Source organism: Triturus cristatus, chromosome 6 (genome assembly GCF_964204655.1).
Source record: "Triturus cristatus chromosome 6, aTriCri1.1, whole genome shotgun sequence".
NCBI classification, from domain to species: domain Eukaryota; kingdom Metazoa; phylum Chordata; class Amphibia; order Caudata; family Salamandridae; genus Triturus; species Triturus cristatus.
In genome coordinates this window covers 1,773,559,625-1,773,583,306 of record NC_140589.1, presented here as the reverse complement: position 1 = coordinate 1,773,583,306, position 23,682 = coordinate 1,773,559,625, and positions in this window count along the sequence as shown.

Genomic DNA, 23,682 nt, shown 5'->3' with positions numbered 1-23,682 from the left:
AAATCTCCATCTTTAACAGCAACACGATGTGCTCAACAAACTGGCCGCCTTGGGATAACACTGTATTTTTCGTCAAAACAGAGTTCCCTTGCTCCTTCCCAATCATGTGAGATTTGCACTCATTACTACGGAACAATCTCTCCGTTTCTTTATTAAGGAACGATCCCCGCCACTGGATGTGAGTACTTTTTCTAACGCTATGACTGTCATGACTCTGACAATTTGATTATTATTTTAAGTCTTTCACTGTTAGTGTTAACACACTTCAATCTTTCGCTTTTTTCGGTTGGCCCATAGCTTTTTCAGCTTGTCTTACGTCATCACCCTGGTAAGAATTGGCTTCATTTTTAGCTTTTGAATACCGAGGCATTGCTTTTGGTCTAAAAGAGTTGTCACACCCTCTTTTTTCATTTTTCTTGTAGTGTTTTGGTCCTGAGGAGAACCCCACATTCAAGAACTAGGGGTTCAAAACGCGTCGACCTTTGTTTCGTTTTACCATTTGTAATTTAAACGTCAAACACTGGTGTAAAGTTAACAAGTTGGTGCATCGTTAAAAAATTAATTCAAACTACTAAGATTTCTACCAACATTAGTTATTATGCACCCTTGTATAATTCCTCTATAAGAGTCACCAGGTTGATTATTCCTTTGGTTATTTTCAAGCAATAAAAAGGGTTCCAAAGGACATTTTGTGTGTGATTGTGTGGTTGTTGAATGAGGAGTGGTGTTTGAGTGGTGTTCTTAAAAAGTTTGGGTCTACCCTTCTGGCAGACAGTTTTCCAAAATTTGTTTTCCATTATGTGTTTTCTGTAATTTGTAACTTAACCTGTAGACGGCTTCAGATTCTTGTACACACAAATTTGCTATACAAGAAGTTTTCTATAATTACATGAAAAGAAATTGAAATAAATACTATTCAGTAGTAATAGCGTGGTTGTTTGATGGTTCTTCCATGTCACATTAAATGAGCTACAGTATTTATCAGCATTGGCACTCCCTTGTTTACTTGATTTTCCGGCTCAGCCTTGCTGATTAGAGCCACACCCAGTATTGGTCATTTTGATTTGTTACCAACATCAACGCTTTGGCAGGTCCTTTCCGAGATGGGGATGCCCAGTTATTTGCTAGATATCATAGTCAGGCTCCATACCAACAACAATGCGCAGTTCAGGCATGGTAGTGCGGGTGAGCTAACTGATTCCATCCCCTTAACCTGAGTAGTCAGACAGGGGTGCATGTTGGTCCCACGTTGTGTATGCCCCACAGCAATGGCCTTGTCAAATTTCTGGACCAGTGTGATAATGACGCACCGAGATTAGAAAACATGAGTGTTCCTGCCCTCATGTTTGCTGACGATACTTTATTACTCTCCAAATCCCCAATGGGACACCAGAAGCTGTTGGACCTTTCTGAATGTTTCTGCCATATGGTGGGAGGCATTTTAAAGTTGTTGCGCAGCTCACAGTACCGTCCGTCCCATCCTGCCAGCCATACAGTTATAATCTTCAGGCCTTGAGGACAGCTGCCTATGGTGCAGAGTTGTGGGGGCTTCTGGGTGCGACCCCATTGGTAATGGTGGAAAATCGCTTTTTACGTCAGTTGGTGGGTGTCCGTGTAAGCGCTACTCTGCTTCCATGTACACTGGACTATGGGATTAGAGACCTCCCCGACAGACTGGCACGGCACCCCCTTGCTTTACTGGAGGAAGATCTACCTATCATCAAGGGCTAGAGAAAATGTTGTCTCAAGTGGGCTCTTGCAGAATTCCATGGCTTAAGCATGTAAAGGGTACACTGACAGAGACTGGCCTCCATGGTCTATGGAGTACCCCGGACCCAGGCTGGGGCTATTTCCAAATCACTTATCAAAACTGCATATTAGCAATATAGAGCTACTCTCTCACACAGTCAGTCTAGGCATGGAACTTTAACAAATGCCTTTCTTACAGTTAAGGTCTCCTTTAAAAAGGAGGACTTTCTGGATAAAATAGAACCCCTTCGAGCTAGACGACTGCATTTGCAATTCCGGTGTGGAACTTAGCTTCTCCAGGCCTTTACTGCCAAGAGAGCCCGTACGCCATGGGTCAATGAGTTGCAGTGCCCAGCCTGTGGTGACCCAAGAGAAACTATTGCACATATTATGTTCTTCTGTCCAACCTATGTAACCTATAGGAGATGCTGGATTATTCTGCTTTGTTGGAATTTGGGAGCTAGGGAGTACAAAGTAGCGCTCAGGATTTAGAGATAGGATACATGTAGATTGATGATTTTTGCTCTCTTCAATTTCTGAACGGTAATTGCAATTATTGCTTGAGAACAGGATGTGCAATACTTATGTAATAACACAGAAACCTCTTTTAGAGTATTTACATATTTTAATCTTTAGTTGCTGGCCAACCTATTTTATTGTGTATTAACGTATTTACAGCTTGATGTGCAGTTATAGGATTAGCTGGTTGTGCAATTCTGACCTTGTTAGCTTCTACAAATACCCTAACTTTGAAACGATCCGTAAATTGGATCTCTATCGATAAAATAAAACATTTGACATTCTTAAAATAATACAATTTCTAGCTAAACAAACATTAAAAACTTAAAACGACATATAATAATCCTCTAAACAATAATTTTATACAATTGTAAATATTTCTAACTAACACATAAAGTACTTATCTTTCAAGGAGCAGCAATAAAAAGAGAAAGATGGCTGCTATGTTGGGGTTTATATGTGTATCGAACATTCTATGTTCTGGAATTTTGAATGTTTTGTGATGTATTACTTTGAAGTGCTGCAAGGAGCTGGGCAATAAAAAGTAATGCATAATGCTAGCCTCCGGTCCTGCCATGAAATTGCAATTATTGCTTGAGAACAGGATGTGCAATACTTATGTAATAACACAGAAACCTCTTTTAGAGTATTTACATATTTTAATCTTTAGTTGCTGGCCAACCTATTTTATTGTGTATTAACGTATTTACAGCTTGATGTGCAGCTATAGGATTAGCTGGTTGGTTGTGCAATTCTGTTAACGAACACCACCAGTCAGGGAGATACCTGCCACTTCTTGATTCATTGCTTAATCTACCCGGTTGTGTTATTTGTATTGTTTGTTGTTGCCCAAAATACATGGAACTTATTTAGTAGAAAGGAGGTATCAGTTGTCTTAATGTTTATTATATTGCACATTTCATATTACATATGTTATCTGTTTTATTGTACGTTTTCGCCTTATGTGCTTTTATGGCTCATAGGAAAAATAAAGTTGTACTGACTGACTGACTAATGTCGGTGTTTAGCAGCTGTAAAAAATATAATGAAAAATCAGTCAATCTGTTACCATTTAGTGACTTTGGAGCTGGTTTTTAGCTTTCTCATACTATGGATCATATACATTTACTGTGGCTTTTTTGCGATTAATCTATAACTATATGCTATAATGCAGAAGTTTGGTATAACGAAGGACAGTACAGGGAATTTTCGATCACTCTTGTCGGAACTGAGGGTATCCTGCAAAGAGGCGACCATTCTGAAGTTTACATTTTCATGCACAGGATTGTTCTTATTTAACAGTGTATCCAGGGAGATATTCACTAAGCAAGGGATGCGTTAATTTGTAAGACTTTTTGAAGACATTGCAGCATGGCGAGAGAAACATAGGGGAATAGTGGGGAGGAATGGAATGTTGTAGGACAGAATATTTGTGAAGGGACTGGGGAATGTGGGAGATAAATAATGTGCAGGCAAATACAGATGATGTTGAGGTCCAGGTAAAGGCGTAGGGAGGGCGGTAAAGAATGCAATAGGAGGACTAAAACCAGAAAAAGAGAGGGTGAAGAGGCAGAGCACACACTGAGAAATAAGAGTGAAGAATACGGTATGACAAGAAAAAGCATATTTTAAAAGCTGCATGTTACATATTGTTTACAAAATGAAAAGGTGATGCAGGGTGGATTTTGGACGTTATTAGCACTGCCAATGTGTACACGTACTACTGCCGCCAAGTTTAGCAGTTGAGGGAAACAGAACCAAGGCCAGGCTCCCAACTCTACATTTCATAGCACTGTAAACGGCACGTATTACGCTAACTCACTCAGTGGTACTCCTTTCATCAACCGTAGAAGGAAACAAGAATTGTCCAAACCAATAGGTCTAACTTTGTATATGAAGACTTGCACATAAAGACATTCATGGAGAAGGAGACAACGCATTTGTGTGATATATGTTGATAACCGATGAACAGCATGTGTTAAATGTCTCAATTTGCTAATTACAAAGAGGTCATGTGTTTTGGTTGCAGGAGTTGCCAATCCTCATCCTCTCTCTTTTTTAACAGGAGGGCACATACAATGTGCCCCTCCCAGAAAGCATGTTTTCATTCACTCCCCTACTCCCTCACCCTATCATGGACCTGTGCTGTATTTATCCCCTGCTCAGAGCAGGTAGTAAATGTATGCTGTAAACCCCCATGGCAAATTCTGTGGGGCAATTTATATTGAAGTTCAGAATGTGTGAACTAAACAATTCTGTTCTTGTCTACTAGTACAATGTTACAGTAAATCAATCAGTCACAAAACTTTATTTGGCCAATCATGGTCATAAAAGTACACATGATCAAAGTATTTAACCCCTTGTGTGCGCACGGCCGTCGTGCATTACGGTGGGCGTGTGCGCACGACGGCCGGGAGCCGTCGTGTTGGCGAACGCTGTTTATTTCTCCCACACAGCGGGAGAAATAAACCCGAACGCAAGGGGTTAATAAATATTGCAGCATTACAGAGTTCAAAACACATCAGAGGACAGGGTACAAAATACAGTTAGTTTCATGAAACACACTACATAGAAGACATGCCAGTAATAAGATACATAACGAACAGATATAAAAAGGCCAGGTGGGTATCAGATTAATGATTATAAAATTAAAATTTAAAAACAGGGTCGAATCCTAAAATACTGATATAAAAAGGGTGCAGATGTTACATTGAGCCATATTTGTTTCTAACCCCCAGTGAAAGGCGGACAAAGTGTCCCACCGCCACGCACATTTTCTCATTCTCCAGCTTTTGCAATCGCTCAAAAGCCTCCTTATAGAAGTACTTATTAAAGGAGAAGAAAATAGGGCAAAGAAATGTCTTCCTTGCATGAGCATATAGAGCGCAAAATACAATAAAGTGCAATGTGCTTTGAGTGGCAGTGTTATTGCACGGGCATCTAGGCAGTGGTTCTCCCCAGAATAGTTTCAGAGGAAAAACAACTATCAGATGCAATAGCCCTAATCGCAGCCTTGTTAAATATTACCTGAGGTTCCAATTCGGAAATCAGGTGAGGTTAGGCTGACACCCATGTGTCAGATTGATTGGATTATAAGAGCGGTTTACAAGCAGATTATTAAAGGCGATTTGTTGAGTTCTACCTTGTCTGTACCCAAAAGCCTTTTTTACCCAGGAGATAGCCTTGGAGTCAGTACCTGCTGGATTTTCAGTGTAGTCCTGAAGACCCAGCTCTAGGAATTTATTTTTTATGTATTGGAGCCAGGGTATGGTGAGAGCATTGTCCAGAGAAAGACAATCCTCCAGTACGTCCTTTGAGAGTTGGACGTCAGAGTTCCCTCAAATCCTCAGCCATAAAAGTAGTGGTGTCAGCTTTATCTTGTCACCTACGGGTGTCAGGCCCAGCTGGGAAAGGCACATAAAACCAGGGCATGATTGGGGAGCTGCCAGTAGCCTACGAACAAACTTATTTTCTAACTGCTGGATTGACCCAGGACCTTTATAGCCTTAGACTCCTGCGCAATAGGTTGCCACGGAGACACATTTACTCCAATCAATCTCAGTCAGTTGCTTGACCAGTTTGTGACACAATCTTCTCGCAGATGAGAACACTGCCTCCACAGCTCTTTGAGTAAGAGCAGCCCTGGATTGATGTAGGCTCAGCCAGGTTAGTCTGGGATCAAAAGAGAGGCCCAGAAAATTAAAACATTTCACTCTATGGATTTCTGTTCCCCCATAAAGAAGTCCTAGTTTTCATATTTCTAGGTCCTAAGCTCATTATAAAAGAGTTTTGTAAGTTTGTTTTAATATCGAGACCCCCATAAAATTATAAAATCCGTCTAAGAGAAGCTGGACACCATTAGCGGTCCTCGCCATTAAGCGTTGTCTGAATACAACAGCACGGGCAGGGCTCTTGTCTTAATTCTAGGGAGATCCTTCCCTTCCTTGTTGGGTGGAATTCTAAATCATTGATCTAGATGAGGTACAGGAGAGTGGCAAAGACACACCTTTATCTCACCCCTTAAGGGTGACCTAATGTTTTCTGTAAGTTCCACATCTTTATCAAATCTAACTCTGGTATTGGTGTCCCATTCCATCCTTTGTACGAGCTCAATTAGACCTGGCTCAATTCCTATCCTAGTCATACAGCCCCATTACTTTCTCCTGTTGACCAAGTCAAATGCAGAGAGGTCCATGAACGCAGGATGAATGGAAGCTTTCCTTGCCATGACATATTTCCCTATTGCCAGTTGCAGGTTAAGGCACTGCTACACAGTGCCGACCCCTGGACGAAATCTGTATTTGGCATTGGATAGGGACTGATTCTCCACCAGCCAGGCTTCAAGTTTGTCAGCATTCTGTCCATCAACTGTTGTTTTTGCATTTGTCACCCCGAGTGGTACGGGTATGCCCAGACGTGGGTGCCATGCTCTCCATGCCACTGGAATCAAGCTATCCTGGCTGAAGAGGGGTGAAACCCCGAAACCGGTCCTAGGATGCTTGTTTCCAGTCCAGGGAGGACCTGGCTTGGCAGTTCGGACTGGACTGTTCCCATGAGGCACATGGTCAAGACTGATTTGCATATGGCTTGGTTCAAACTGGAATGGCATGGTGAGCAAAAAAACGATGGATTTAGGCCCAGATCTTTGTACTGGGGTGAATGTATGACATTGTTCTGCATTCTGTCCATCAACTGTTGTTTTTGCATCCGAAAGAACCCGTACCCAAGTTTTTAGGGAGGTATCCAGGAGGGCTATGGGACAATAACAAGCCATGGAGTTCTGATCCCCCATCTTAAATATTGGTACAAATTATGGCTTCGGATTAGGTCTCCTTTAATTGCTACTTTAAAAACGTTAGGTAAAATGGGAGTTCAAAGCATTTAATTTCCATTGAAAATGTCCAAGGGAAACCCATCAGGCCCAGGGGCCTTCCCTGCAGGGCTTTGTCTATGGTGGAAAGGTCTATCATGTCAATCGAGGCCTTGTGTGATCCTATACTGTGACTATCCTCCCGGCTTGGGGGGCTAATGGCCTTTTCATTTCTAGAGTTAAAAATATTACCAAAGTGCTCAACCCTGCTTCTGTTGGTATAACCGAATTCAGAGTCGGCTTATCATAGCTGGTAAAGAATGGTTGGTTTACTACCTTCCAGAAGGTCGCACTGACTGCCCCTCAGCCTAGATGCCTTTTCCAACATTTTTTAGGCAGCCGCTATCAGCTCAGCTTTTCTGACCTCCAAGATAACTTTGTATTCCCTACGAGCTAATTTTATCTCTTCTTTAAAGCAGGGATTTTTAGAGATTGCTTTTAATTTTTTGTGTAAGCCTCAGTGCACTCATGATTAAACCAGCTGAAGGGGGTGGTGGTTTTGCCACCCTACTCCCCCTCAGGCCACTGCTCCATGCTACTTTCCCTCATATGTCTACAGAAAGTCAGAACACTCCCAGCAATTCTTTAATACCACCCACTCTGAAGGTTTCACTCTCTTCCTTTGCACTGCTTACTTTAGACTCTACCTTAGCCAATGTCTCCTCCTTACCTCGGGTTCCCCCAATGACCCTCACTTGACCAGCTTTCTAAAGACATTTGAGGGGGCCTACTACCCGATTATAATATCTATTTGCAGTTCCCATATTAACCTTGGCATTTTTCCACAGGCATGGAAGCACAGTATAGTGACTCCATTTTAGAACAATCATTTTCAATGCCAAGAGGTCTGGCCTTGTCCAGCTAGTGAGTACTTAATATTCGATGTGTTTTTTGCAAGCATATGCCCAAAAAAACAAGAAAAGATACTGCCTCCTATATGTTGCCACCAAATGCATTCAATAAAAAACTTTCATTAAAATAAATCACTGATGTTAATGCTTTACGAGTAACGTTTTCTTAAAAAAACAACAATTTCAGTTGTGCCATGCATTTTGCTATTATTTTTTGTCAAGGCGACAAGAAAATGTAATCATCTAACCAACCACTCAAACTGCAGGCAGCTACAATGTCACAATGTCACATAAAGACTTTGTAACAGCAACTTTAAAAAGGAAATATTAAGTAAATCACCATGTAACTGGGCACCAGAAGTGCAGGAAAAATAAACAGCCATTTAAAAAACAAATGTACATAAATGAAATGATAATGATCAAAGGCCAGAGCTGCTGACTTTGTAACTGGGGAATCAGATTTGAGTCCCAGCGCTGGCGTCCTATCCTGTGATTATGGGCAAACACTTAATCTTATGATGCCTAAAAAAATTAATATAGCTTTGTTTTTTATGTAATCTGATGCTCACGGAGAGTGTATCTGTGCCCTCAGGCTGAGTTTGCACTATGTAAAAGTAGCAAAAAGAACAAGCATTTGCAAAGCCATTAGGTCTGGCGTTGGCCTCCACCCTTTTGGCAATTCTTGTTTTGTCTTAGTTTTTGTAAAACTTTATTGTGCAAGAGCTCCTGGGCCCTCATCAATCTATAAAAAAACATTGGCTAAAGGCATAAATGTTTTTTGGTCTCAGATTACCATAGAACTCCCTGGCACTGAAGGGAACTACTTTGTAGGTGGCCGTGCTCCTTGTGAAAGTGCAGAATGCCTAAGTCATAGTGAAGTCAGTCAGTGGCTGAAATGAGCTGACAAACTGCCCTTTGATGCATACTGGAGTGGGTGGAAGACAAATGTGAATGATGTAACCACAGACTAATAGTTGAAGTGTTGCTGAAAAACCCCTATAAATAAGTATGTCATAGACATAAGTTTAGTAAAAATTAAAAGGTCTTGGCTAACACCAAATAAGGCAATTGATCTGGAGTTGGCTGCCAGCCTCTTGACTTTGAAGAAAGAAGGAAAGAAAGAGAGAAATCAATAGAGATGGTAAGCAAAAAAGAAGGCAAGAAGGAATGAAAGAAAGTAAGAAAGAAAGAAGACAAGCAAGAAAGAGACAAAGGATAAAGAGAGGGAGACAAAGAAAGAAGGAAGGAAGCTAAAAAAGAAAACAAAGGAAAGAAATAAGAAAGAAACAAAGCAAGAATGAAAAACTCAAATAAGGAAAGAAAAAGAAAGAAAGAAGGCAAGAAAGAAAAAGAGAGAGAGAAAGAAGGAAAAGGAAAAAGGGAAGGCAAAAGAGACAAAAGGGAAAGAAACAAAGAGAACGAAGGCAAGAAAAAAGGAAAGTAAAAGGGAAAAAAAAGAAAGGCAGTTAAATCTGGCATAGGCGATAGAGCACACTGATTAGATTATATTCAAAGTTCATGTCAGCTAATGTAAAATAGCAGCAGTCAGATAAACAAGGCCACTCTGAAAGAAATTTACAACAGCATTAGCAGGAGGTGGGATCTGATAAAGCTAGAATGTACCCTGTGCTCACATGAAAAGCGTCCTGCTTTCATATCAGGCTCTAAAAAAAGCGAAAGTAATTATGAAGTAAAAATAAAAACACTGGAACTAAAATGAACTACCTTGTGTGCAGATGTGCTACTTGTGAAAGAGCAAAATGCAGTCACTCAAAGTGAAGTTAACCAGTGGTTTAAGTAGGCTGACCTATTGCCCCTCTGTATGCTGTGGTGGGCGTAAGCAAAAGGTGAACAACACGAAAACAGACCAAGAGGTGAAGAGAGGTAGCTGAAAGGCCCTTTAAAAAAAAGTGAGTATATCATACATATAATTTTAGTAAAATCAAAAGGTCTCAGCTAACACCAGACTTAAAAAAGGCACACAAAGAGTTTTGTCACTGAAGAGAGAGGAACTAATGTGTGAACAATGTGCACAAGCTTTGTGCACTCAAAGTAAAAAGAGCTGACCCACTGTCCCGCTCTGTATGGTTTGGTGGGCAAAATAGATGAAGGCTGTTGACCAAAAGCCCCTTTATGTATGTATATTATATATGATTTTTGGTAGGGGAAGCAATAGTCTGGCGAGACAACTGATGGGTCTTAAATTCCAAATGCAAAAAAGGCCAATTCCATTTGTAAAATTCTCTCCAATGGTTACCGCATTTCTCTGTTACCCGTTATCTAAAGAAATCACAAAGGCTACTATCAATAAACAACTGTCCTCTTCTCTGGTAAAATATGTGTCTCTTGGATACTGCACATGCTGGCTTCGAACCCAGCAAGGGAACAGAACCGGTTCTTGTTGTTCTTGACGATCTCTGCATTTTTCTTGACTGAGTGGTTCTCCTTGACCTTTCTCTTTGGTTTGCTGGTTCTCCTTAAACTTTCCATTGCGTTTGCCAATCTCTCCCACTACCGCCTACATTCTTGTCTCAGGGAGGTAGGCGTGAAAGACAGTGACTTTGTCTGGTTCTCATCTTCCGTCCAAGAAAGAACACACACTGTCCTTCCCTCTTTCTGCTCCTTATTTCACCCTGTTCCTAATGGTGTTCCTCGTGATACTGCACTGAGTTCTACAATAATTTAATTTTATTTGATCCTACTGGCACAACTGATTAGGATCTATGGCTAGGCTTACCGCTGTTACACTCTTACGACTATGTCGCCCAATAAGGTTTTTCCTTTGGCTTTGAGTTTGACACCCATTCTCTCTGTGAACACCTAAAGCAGTGCCGACTGTTAGATGGGGAATAACCAAGAGAAGCTGAACGCTAATAAAACCGAGATCATCCAGGACTGAACATAAGAAAGAACAAATAGAAGTAACTGTGGACTAGAAAGACCGCACCTCACTCATAATTTGCATAATATATAATGTCCGGTGCAAACTTATCCAGCACCTGCCTCTGTTCGATGCCACTGTCCAGCAAATCAAAGATTATAACACATGGAAAGGTGCACCAGCAAATAGTGGAAATCCAATATGTATTTGGAATATGTGCAACTGTATCTCTGACACCAGGTTACCACCAGTGAGTCCTCCACCTTGTAACGCTTCATAAGACCACAGCACGGTCTTTGTCAATAAACTTCAAAAGTACCTGAAGAGAGATTCATATTTTTAACTCCAACCAAGGCCTGGCGAATGGATCACTCCTAGCAGCTGAAGTGCATAAAGAAAAGTATTGGATCTGTCATCCTCAGTACAATGCGGGTATCAAACAGAGATTTTTACTAATTTCATCGGTACTAACCGAAAGTTACTGACTCCACTGATGTATTATTGTAAAAGATTTTCAGTATATATATTGTGGATGGACTGTTATGTTACTCGATCTAAGAACACATTTGTCTGATATGATTTCAAGCCCTGAGGAAGTTCCAGGAGTAATTGGAACAAAACACGTTGGCTAGATTTTATTCTTTTTGATTACTGAAGAAATACAAAAATGCCCATATTCCGAATACATATTGGATTTCTACAATTTGCTGGTGCACCTTTCCATGTGTTATCATCCAAGATTGAAGTCTGCTGATCTTTTGCATGGATATTACACCTATTCCGGTTTCCCATGTTCAGAACTTATAGGAAATATTTTTGACCAGCAGCTGTAATTTCAAACATGTATCTTCATACTTACATCTTCCTGCTTTTTTTTTACATACTTTAAGGAAGGCTTCTTCTACACTCTTATGGAAGGCATGCTGCAAACCAATGATCTTGGCTCTGATCTCCTCCAGACTAGACTGTTTTATGCAGTGGATTCTGGCATTCCTTGGTATGCAATCGATCAGCTCCAGCGCGTCCAGTATGTGGCTGCACCCTGATTCTTGGTCTGTGCCGTACAGAAAAATATCTTATCATTTAAAGTCTTTCGATTAGCTTCAAATTCGCATTTTTTATATTAATATTTCAGATCGCTTGTATCTGCCACAAAACCAAATTGGTCACTGGTCCAGGCTCTTCACTCTGAAGCTACCCATCTCTTGAGTAGTCCTCTCATCCACCATGTTTGCTATGGTGACAGGTCCTTAGCCCCTTCAGTGCCCATGACGAGATAGTCTCGTCATGGAGCGCGGTTGCGCTGTGCCCATGACAAGACTATCTCGTCATGAACCCCGCCCGCTAATGCAACGCCCGGCACAGGGCGGGGAAAGGGCGGGGCACTGAAGAGGTTAAGTTGATTGGGCTCTGTACTTTGGGCCTACTTCACCATCCATTACAGGAATCTTACTGCACGCCTTCCTTCTGGAAAGCCATAAAATCTTGATTTTCCGTATTTTTGTCAGCTGCTAATTTCGGCATCTCTGGCTGTGCTTTGCTAGATCAGTGCTCTGACACTTCGCTTGAGGTCCTTGCTGCACTTCATCAAGCCCTCGCAGTCATTCTGTCAAATATGAAAGGACTTAGACTCTAAAAGACTGGTGCTGTTATTTCCATCAATAATAGTTAATGTTCTGCCTTCGGTCCAAACCAGCTGCTCGTAAACAGGTGCGCAAAGTATAAGTGCACAGACTGAAAGAGTTTATGACAGTAGTTCTCAACTATTTGACTTCTGTGGACCCCCACTGAATCATTACTGGAACACGGAGACCCTTACTGAGTCATTATTGGAATCCAGGGACCCACCACTGAGTCATTACTTGAAGCCGGGGACCCAGGCCTAAGTACTGTCGATGATTAGAACCGCAAAACAATATACACAAAAATGCAGAATAAAGCATTCCTCGAACAAATACACAAATAATGACACATTTTATTTAATTTGCAAACACATATAAATAAATAAAACCTCAAAATTTTAATTTTAATAGAAAGGTTGCAGATTTTCTAAATTCAATTGAGGCCACTCATCGTCCACACTATATTCTGTTTGATGCACCTGCACTCCTCCCACGAATCAATCTGAGGATAATAATTAAATTTTTAGCCTCCAGTTTCGAATTCCTTCACATTTACAGTATGCCTTAAATGTTTCAATTGTACATTTAGCTTCTTTATTTATATACACTTTTTTAATCTGTTAATATTATTACATTTTCTAAGTAGTCGCAGCCCCTCTGAGAAGCCTTCGCAGACCCCAGGTTGGAATCCACCGGTTTATGAAGTTACAGAGCTTTCATGACAGCACATTGCCATATTATGGTGCGTGCATTTTGCATTGCTAGTTTCCACATTGCCACGGTATGTAAAGTAACATTGCATGTCGGTTTCTACATTGCCCATTTTGTGAAGTGCCGTTGTCATGCCATTTTTAAACCACTCCGCCCAGTACATAAAGCACCATTGTCATGCCAGTTTCTACATTTCCCTCACCCCCAAATATGTAAGGTGCCATAGTTGGTGTCTTTCATGCATCCCTCTAATTACAATACCATTACCATACCGATCTTCCCATTGCCCACCGGGGACTGCGCCAGTCCTACGCCATTCCTATGGGAGTTGTTGCATTTCCTCAAGATGGAAAGTACCAAGGAATTGAAGGAATTCTCTCTCTCTCTGTATGCCTCTGTCACCACTACTAAGTGGACACTAGACAGCTGCATGTACTGCATAGATCATTAGGCGGCTCTGGCTTTCAGTGGTTGTCCACCCACATGCACTGATGCTGTGCAGGCAGATAGAAATCGTGGCCTTACTCGGCCACTCCTCCTGGAGGTAGGCAACCCTCCATGCCAACAACCTTGCACAGTCATATTGCTACATGTGGCTTTCTGCTTCTACATACATAGTACATACTCCGATGCACTGCAGGAGCTGACCAGGGCTTCTGGGCAAGTGGCATGAAAACAGCTCTGAATGGGAGTGTTGTCAGGGCTGGAAGTGAAGACCAGTCAGCACTGAAAGCAGGCTAGTAGACAGCACTCACTCCATAAGAATGACCACGCACGACTAGTCATTTTGGCCCCAGATGTGGACTGCCTTCTCTATCACATAGTCCAGCAAACGCAGTGCAGTTCAGGACCCTTTCATATTCACGCAGGGTGTTCAGGTCCATCATCCCTACTTACCATCATACCCATCTAATAAAGCCTTGTGTTTTGTTATAAAAACCCTTGTATTACCTATCAGATCTAGAGTCTGTGGTGTCAAAGGAGAGAGTGAACACTGTTTGTTTGGACATAGACAACCACAGTCTAAAACTGGTAACTCAAGTGATCGCACAGGAGAATTACTTTACCATCTCACTTGCTAATATAGATGGTAGGCCATACACGTGGGGGCGGGTGGGCTTCTCTTCTCCTTGCTGCTTGGCGCCTGATCATGGAGGTGGAGAGTGGCTCGCGGCCGCTCCCACGGCCAATCACGAGACAGACTTATCACGGTACCTGCGACTATGGCACACTGACATGCGGGTGGGGGGAGGGAGTATTTGTATTTGGGGAGTGTTGGGGGGAAGTGCGTTGGTAGTTGGAAGTGGTCTGCACTGTACTATGCAATGGAGTATATTACTAGGAGAAGACCAATGATATGCTGGTCATTGCAGATGGCTATTGTACTTGAATTATGCAATAAAAATTGTTTTTGCAAAAACAATAGATGGTAGGCCATTGGCCCATATGACCCAGGTTAGGAAAAGGAGCAATTGAGGAGGACGAAGAGATGTACATTACACCAGTGGCATGAGCGGGTGACAGGAGACAAACCACATCGCCCCTCTGCTCATTGAGCAGTTCAAAAAGGAAAAATAAAATGATAATAAACAATGTTATTATCATTTATTTTTCTGTATTGGCTTAGGTACGGGGCGGGCTGGGCTGCCCATAGCAGGGGCTGTATTGGGCCAGCCAAACAGTCACGCGCATTTTGCATGTTCTCCACCTGGCTGTATTGCATAGCCTGGATGGAGAACATGCCCAGGCTCCCAATCCCCGTCTGAGCACCAAACCACGGCGCTCAGACCAATCACGACGCCGCTGTCATGCTGGTGACAGCAGCGTTGTGATTGGTTAAGGGAGCCTGGGAACTTCCAGTGTCGAAGAGGACCGAGAGGCGGCGGCCGGCAGGTAATTTGTTTTTCATCCCCCTCGCACCACATCACCACACATTTTAAGCAGCAGCCGCCACTGCTAATGAGGGAAGTAGAAGAGCATGACTGCTCAGGAGAGGGTGACAGCCACACACATTAACCCAAGGATTCCAGCTTTCATTGAGACATGGTATACTAGCAGGGAATGAGGAGGTAGGAATGCTTGGAGAAAGGTAAGGCAACCGAGGAAAGGACAGAGCCAAAAGGATTTTATTAAGCAGGAAAAGGTTCAGGCAGCGGGGAAGCAGTTTCCAGCATGCAAATAGGGAGTCAACCAGTAATGCTCTATTACACAGACATAGAGGAAAGAATGGCACTGAGAATGTGGCCGCCATTTTGGACCAGGCCTGTGTTATTGGGGAATACATACACCTATTTAATGAAGCAAAGGCCCAGAACCTCTTATAATAGACATGACACAAAAGTAAAACGTCTCAAAAATAGAAGATGAGAAAATAGAGATCTATTCATCCAAAAAGAACACTCTCAATCACCTTGAAGAAAGGAAAGGCCCCTTAATAATGCCACTACGGTGTGTTCTCGCCGTCAAGATCTCGCATGATCAACACACTAGTAAAACGATACAGAACGGCCCAGTTAAACACCACACTCTAGATTTTTGATCACCTTGTGCCAGGTTTGACCAAGCACAAAATGTTGTGCTGGAATTTACTCTCAAACGCAAAACCTGAGTGGGGCAGTTGGATAAAGTGAAGAATAAATCAAAAGAAACCCTATCTGTATTTTAGAATTATACAAACAAGAAAAAGGAAAAAAAATAAGGTAATTTCTAGAAATTCAAGTGCAGCAAACCCTCGATTTGCCGAATGGAGATGTCCTTACAACTTACCTAAGTGTTATAGACTGACAACACCCAGGTCCAGACAGGAGACAGAGAGAGGAGTTCTAATGATATGGTTGTAATGAAGTATGAAGGCAATCCAAACTTTGTCCTCGAAGCAACCAAGGGCCTTATTTATGAGGCTTTGCGACAGGTTTGCACTGCAGTTGCAACACTTTTTGTGATGCATTAGTGGCGGAAAACATGCCCCCTGTTGAGCCCTATTTACAAAGTGACGCATCAAAGCTGATGCATCACTTTGTGAACCCCTGCACTACATTATACCTGCGTCAGGTATAATGTATGCAGGGGGTGCGTTACTATGCAAGTAAGCCTCGTAGAAGTGGCGCAGTGAAATCTATGAGATTTCATTGCGCCACTTCTAGGACGCAAATGCGTCAATATCTTACGCCTGCCTCATAGCAGGCGCAAGACTGACGCAGGCCCTTTCACATGGGGATTGCCCCGTGTGAAAAAACACATTGCTGGAGTTGCGTCACTTTTTAAACACACGCCAGCAATGCGTCAGAAATACTTACGTATCTGTAACTCCTTGCGACATGATGCATCATACAGTAAATATGACGCATCCATCATGTCGCAAGGAGGGCGCACTGATAAGTGAAGCATCACTGTTTTCATGCAGCAATGCATCACTTCTCACAAATGAGGCCCCTAGATGGACATTACAGTTTCAATGTAATATATTTACAGTGCTCTCGGTGGTGAAGAAAAGGAGGAGGGGAATGGGTGTGTTTAAGTGGTAGTGGTAACGTGTGAGTGGAGGACAGGGAAAAGATATTCAGAGCTTCCGCCACAAATGAGAGATACCACTAGATTGATTCCCAGTTCATTGCAAGCTGCTGACATATCGCTACGTGCTTCCTCCCATGGTTGAGAGCTTCACCAGGCCCACCATTACCAATACCTTGACGGAGGTCTCCCGTCACCATATTTAAGTGCTCTTCACAGTCCAGTCCTGATGAAGACCCCACCGTAAGGAATCCATCAATCCTGCTCCCAGGGGTCGAAACGTAGACAACATACAGATACAACACAAACTCTGGCGACATTGTTCAAAAAATACTTGTCCATTTGAGCTATGTGTGTTTTCAGGAACATTTGACCTACCACAGGCTGGAAAAGCTTTTACCATGCAACATTGATGTATATATGTCACTAATACCTTTTCCCTGTCCTCCACTCACACGTTACCACTTAAACACACCCATTCCCCTGCTCCTTTCCTTCAGCACCGAGAGCACTGTAAATATATTACATTGAAACTGTAATGAGCAGCGTCATTGCCATCAACTGCTAATGCTTTGAATACAATTGCATTAGATGCTCTGTCTCAAAAAGTAAATAAGTCGTACGTATGTCACAATGAACAAATCAGTGTTTGCTACTATATATTGTTTTGCAAATAAGCTCTTTTGTACCTCGACCACATCTTTCTGTACTGCATTATTGACCCAGGTTGAGTAGTATGTATGGGTTACCCCCTTAATACTTAATACCCCTAGATGGACAGCAGAAAGATGCAGGATTTCTGCCCCATATTTGAATTTTCAGTCTGTGCCATTCCGTGGAACAAATAAGATAAACTCTTGAGGTTTTCTAGAAATGCTTTGACAAACCAGAGGCACAGGAGAGATATTTCCTAGATAGATTGCAGATAAAAGTGAATTGCTTGAGATATCTGTTTTGAAGAGAAGCTCAAGTCTGACAGCACTTAGTGTCCATCAAAAACAGAAAGAATAGATGGACGTGAGAAAAGCATAACTTGGGGACAAAGTGTGGCTTAGATGGAGAAAATATCACCTTCTGGTTTCTGGAGACTCGGCCAGATGTATATCTTGGCAGGAAGGAACCTACGTCTCAACAGGGATGAAGTGGGATTTTCTTTTTGAAAATAAAAAAAAATTGTAACTTTGACGTACGGCTCAGTCACGTTAGAATAAAAGGGACTGTGTTTTTTCAGCAGGGTGGTGGGAGGGACTTACATGTTCAAACCTATCATCAAAATACGTGTTCAGATGTCATCTTAAATCTAGGGGTCCCGCGTCTATGTAAAGCTGTCTATTTTACAACAAGCATTGGCATAGCCAATAGGTCTCGCCTTTGGGACCTTATAAGTGTTTAGCCATGCAACAGTTGCATAACTAAATACTTATACGGTCCCAAAAGCGAGACCGATTGGCTATGCCAAGCAGCAGTGCGGCCGCGAAAGTGATCGCGATCAAAACATTAAAGCGGCCGCGAAAGTGAAAGTAATCGCGGTAAAAGCGGCGCGCGCGCCCGCGCACATGCACTGTAGCTCTAGGCTGGCCTGGTAGCACTTTTTGGAGCCCTCTCAATAAGTCTCGCCAGACCAGCGCATGCGCTGGGTCAGGCGAGACCTAAAAAGAGATTGATGGTCAAAGCCATGTTATTTTATACAAACGGTCAGAGACCAACCAAAAAGGCAGCCTGGTCATCAGAAAGTTGGTGCCCATGCATTGCACCTAGTTTGGCTCTGGATTTGCAAGCATCACTTTTAACAAGATTGTGGTTTGATGGAAACATGATCCCTAAATTGCTGCTACTTGCAACCACAATGTTGCCTGAACTTAGAGGTAACATTTAACGAAATAATTTTCTTGAAACAGTGTAAAAATAGATGTATCGCAGGGTCAGCAATCTCAGAGTTGTGCTGGTAGCATCTATGCATTAGAGGAAAGAAAAAATAAACACCTGGTAAAGGTTCACAGTTGCCTCCTAAATGAACAACAGCAAATGCAGGGTCAGTAGCGGAAAGATGATTAATAGAACGTTTTTGAAAAGCTCTGTGTTGATTAGTAGTCTCGTCTTGTAGCACTCACAGTATTTCCATTGTGAGGCATGGAGACATATGACAATATCCCAGAAAACAACATCGCCCACAGTCGTAAGTGTAGCATGCATAAATGCACCCGCATAATAAATATTACACAGTGGCCCATGTTCAATTACGGACAAGTAAGTAGAAACAGGTAATCAATCTTGTTGATCTACTCGACCTCCAAATATGGCTTGATAACAAATTGCTAACCATCAAAACAGAGACTAAAATAGAATGGTGGTTATATCCTCACATTCGTAACATGCCCATTGATGAAAGAGTCTGCAACTCTATAAACATAAAAAGGGGGGGAAAGAGAGGCGCAGAGAAGGGCCTTGAAAATGAGTCTTATGCATCAATAACAAACAGAGCCAGAAGTGGTATTTGATATTACAGCAAGAACACAAAAAAATAAGCATCTAGCTCTAAAAACAATCCTAGAAAGTATCAGTTATTGACCAGGAGCCCAATGTGCCATATTTTGAAGAAGATAAAGGGTGTGGCTATAAAAATTATATTATTGAACAAAACGCATCACCTCTCTGTTCTTGAACCATTCCTGAAAAAGGTAATGCCACAGCCATTTATCAGGTGGCCAATGCAAAAGTAGAAATAACATCATAAATCGATCTCAAAAACCAATCTCTCTCTCTGTCTCAAGATGGTCAAATTCACAATCACGTTAGAAATCTAGAGGCAAGTCCCCTGCAACACTATATATTCGCTTGGATGTTATGTCATAATCTTGGTTACATTATTTTACTGTAATGTTTACATATATCTTATTCCAGCCCTGACGAAGCAGTTTCCATTCCGCAAAACATGTGTTGGTAACTTCCTTGTCTGTATGATTTTTAGGCCTGTGTATATAATATGTACTTTATGCACTAATGCTTACATCAACAAAATGTTGTAATATACGAATCCCTATAAGTAATATCTTTGTATTTATGAACTATCTGGTTATGTTTTCTAATACAATCACGCATTTATAAAAACTATGGGGCAGATTTACAAGCCCCCTGCGCTACCAGTATGTCATTTTTTGTGACTTACTGGTGTCGCATGTTACTGCTCCATATTTACAAGGACAGGAAACGCCACCCTGCGTGGCTTTTCCTGTCCTTGTAAACATGCAGCACTTTGCGTGAAAGGGGCGTTCCATGGGTGTTTCTATGTGTTTTCCCACGCAACACCCATGGAACAAGACACATTTTTAGATTTACGAGGAATCTTAAAGCTGGAAATACGTCTGAATGCTATGCCACCCTAGGGGTGGCGTAGCGAGGAGCAATGAGGAGAAATATTTTAATTTCTCCTTGTTTTTTCCTCTTTCAATGCATGCTGCATTCTACAGCACTCATTGAAAGAGGAAAATGCCTGCTTGCAGACCAAAGGCTTGCTAATATCGTAGTTATCCATAAGGAGGGCACACTAAGCAACAAGTGTTCCTGCTACAGACCAATTTCACTGCTTAATGGGGAAGCCAAAGTCCTGGCGAAGGTCCTTGCCTCTCGATTACTAAGGTCATTGCCCACCTGGTTCATCCGGATCAGTCGGGATTTTTACTCGCTAGGAACACCTCCCTCAATCTGCGCAGACTCCATGGTGTGTTATGCCGAGCTGCAACAATACGTGAAGACGCAGTAGTGGTTTCTCTCGACGCGGCGGCGACATTTGACACCATCGAGTGGCCCTATATGTTCGCAGTGCTCCACAAACTAGGTTTGGGCCCGGAATTTATCAGATGGGGTTGGCTCCTCTACCAGCAACCATTGGCCCAGATAGTGGTCAATAACAGGAAATCTTCTACCTTCGTTCTCAGCAGTGGCACCAGGCAGGGATGCCCCTTATTCCCACTCCTCTTTGCCCTGACCCTCGAGCCACTGGTGATGTGGGTCCGCAGAGATCCCATTGTCAAATGGACCCCTGGCTGGGAAGACCGTATATCATTATATACGGATGATATCTTGCTCTATTTGGCATCACCGGCCGCATCCCTGAACAGGGTCCTGAATATAGTTCGAGTTTTTGGTAGATTTGCTGGTTACAAAATAAACTGGTCCAAATCAGTGCTCTATGTTCTCTATGGAGTGATGCTTCCACTCCCTCGGGATTCCAGCTAGTGGAAGCAACTGATGGCTTCCAGTACCTGGGGATCTGGGTCTCCAAGCACCCTACCAGATTCTACGAATGTGTCACGACTTGCTCCCTGCATTCTCGTGTCCACCACCAGGGAGCCGAACTGTGGGACTCTCCAGTGTTCTAATAAGCTTCCACACCCTCCCCTTCTTGTGTATACTGACTTCCAGCCATTTGGACACTATTTGGGAATTGACATCCATTCCCAATCCATGCCGGGTTTTGTGGATGCCATCCTGCTCATACCTGAAACTCCATTACCCAGAATTCCCAGCTCACTGCTTTGTCTCCACCCCTGCAGGCCAAGGATGGGTGGAGGAATTCATCTCACCTGTGGCTGGCTGCTGCTGGCCTGCTCAGACCTGATGCATGTGATTACTGTGAGCTCTTTTAAGCCCCAGCTCCCTTCAGCCCAGGGTTGGTCATTGTAACTGTATACCGGTGAGACCGATCCTTGTTTCCAGTGTTTCATGAGCCTTTGATATCCTTGTTTCCAGTGATTCCTGCGATTTAGTTAATCTTTGTTCCTTCATTCCTGAGCTATAGCTATTCCTTGTACCTGAATTAGCACTGCCTGCAGTGCTACCTTGTTTCCTGAGTTCCTGAGCTATCGTTATTCTTTATTCCTGGGCTTCAGCTATTTCTTGTTCCTGATTTGCACTGCTTGCAGTGCTCTCTTGACTCCTTGTTTCCTGAGCTGTAGCTATTTCCTGTTTCCTTGAACCATCACTGCCTGTAGTGCTACCTTGACTTCCGAGCCTTAGCATTTCTTGTTCCTGAACTGCATCAGTTTCCCTCCTCCTGAACTGGCACTGCCTGCAGTGCTACCTTGACTCCTGAAGCTTCAGTAATTCCCTGTTCCTGAACTAGCACTGCCTGCAGTACTACCTTGACTCCTGAAGCTTCAGTAATTCCCTGTTCCTGAACTAGCATTGCCTGCAGTGCTACCTTGACTCCTAAAGCTTTAGTATTTCCCTGTTCCTGAACAAGCACTGCCTGCAGTACTACCTTGACTCCTGAGCCTTAGCTCAATTCTTGTTCCTGCCCCAGCACTGCCTTCTATGCTACTTTGTTTTCTTGATTCCTTAACCTGCACTATTCTAGTATACCCTTGTAGCCTCCCCTTCTGTATATCCTTTTCCAGTCCCTGCCTTTCTTCCCATTTCCTGGGTTCGAATTCTAGTTTGTTGTCTTTCTATTCCGCTGTCTTGCTTCTGCTACCTTGTATGTTTGTTACCTGCTTTCTGCCAAGTGTGCCCTGTGATTTCCTTCCTTTCCTGTTAGGCACTCCTCCTTGCTAGCAACTTGTCTATTGTGCTTGTGTTTAGTTCTACCCCTTTGCTGTTACTGCCTTGCGTGTTCCTGTTTGATCGCCAGGATCCGCGGGCACAGCTGACTACCTAAGTGGTGTTTCTTGTTCACTGTTAGTATTGTCTTTGAGTTACTGTTATAACATCACCATAGGTATAAGCTCCACAGACCCTGCCTTTGCATACATATCCTATATGTGGGTATTTTCAGTCAGTATCTGTAACAGCAATTGTGGGTGAGGAACTTACTGAGCTTCAGTCTTACTGTGTGGAGCATCTGAGTGCTTCACCCCACACTCCCCTTTATTGTTAATGTTGTTTCATATATATGTCTTGCACATTCGTCCTGGGTGTAGTTATTCTGAATGCTAAATTGCCTTGTGAGTGCCCTTCCTTTCTGAGTCTTACCCATCTTGTTCACTTGTACAGGCTTCCCCTTTGGATCCCTTTTTCTCCTCTGACTCCCTGTGTGATCCTGGGCAGCGCTGTACTACTGTTTCTGTGCACTGTATATTTTCTACCCAGTTCCCAGTCCATGCCCAAGTCCCTGACTGTGTTCCTGACATAGTCCCTGACAGAGCGCAATCTCCTGCCGCCCCTGATACGTCTTAAGTCTGATGTCAGGCATTGGAAATCGCTCCCTTGCTCCCTCTTGGGACATGCGGCCCTATTTAAGATGATGTCCCTTACCCGATTCCTATACACCTTACAGAACACTCCACACTATGTTCCTCATTTTTTAAAGAAATTGACTCTCTCCTACGTGACCTGCTCTGGGAGGGTAAGCCCCCCCCGCATCGCTACCCACAAGCTCACATTGGGGTGGTGTGATGGGCGATCGGACTACCAGACATTAGACAATACTATTGGGCGTCCCACCTCGCAGCCATCAACCAATGCATGTACAGACCCCAGGGTGACCCTGCCTTCCAGATTGACAGGTGACTTCTGCCGGAAGGGAGTTTTGAAGGGGCACTATATGGGCGTTCGCTGAAACCTGCCTTGACCGGTCCCACCAGACATGCGGTTCAGGTGTGGAAGGCTGCCACAAAAAGTCTGGGGCGGGAAGATAAGCTCACACAGGCCACACCACTCTGGCACAGCGACCAATTGGGTAGACTGATTCGCTCGAAGGGCTTCGATCGTTGGGGTCTTATAGGCATATCCAGGGTGGGAGACATGTGGAAATCAGGTGATATAATCCCATTCACTCAGTTGCAGCAGGAATATGAACTGGTGATCCGAATATTTTAGGTACCTGCAAATTCGACATGCCCTACTTGCTGCACTCCCTAGAGGAGAATGGCTGGCTGCCGTGGCTTTTCCTCGGGAGGTAGCCATTACCTCCAAGTTGCGGTTAGTACAGCTGAAGCTCCTACATAGGTCCTACCTATCTGGTCCATTACT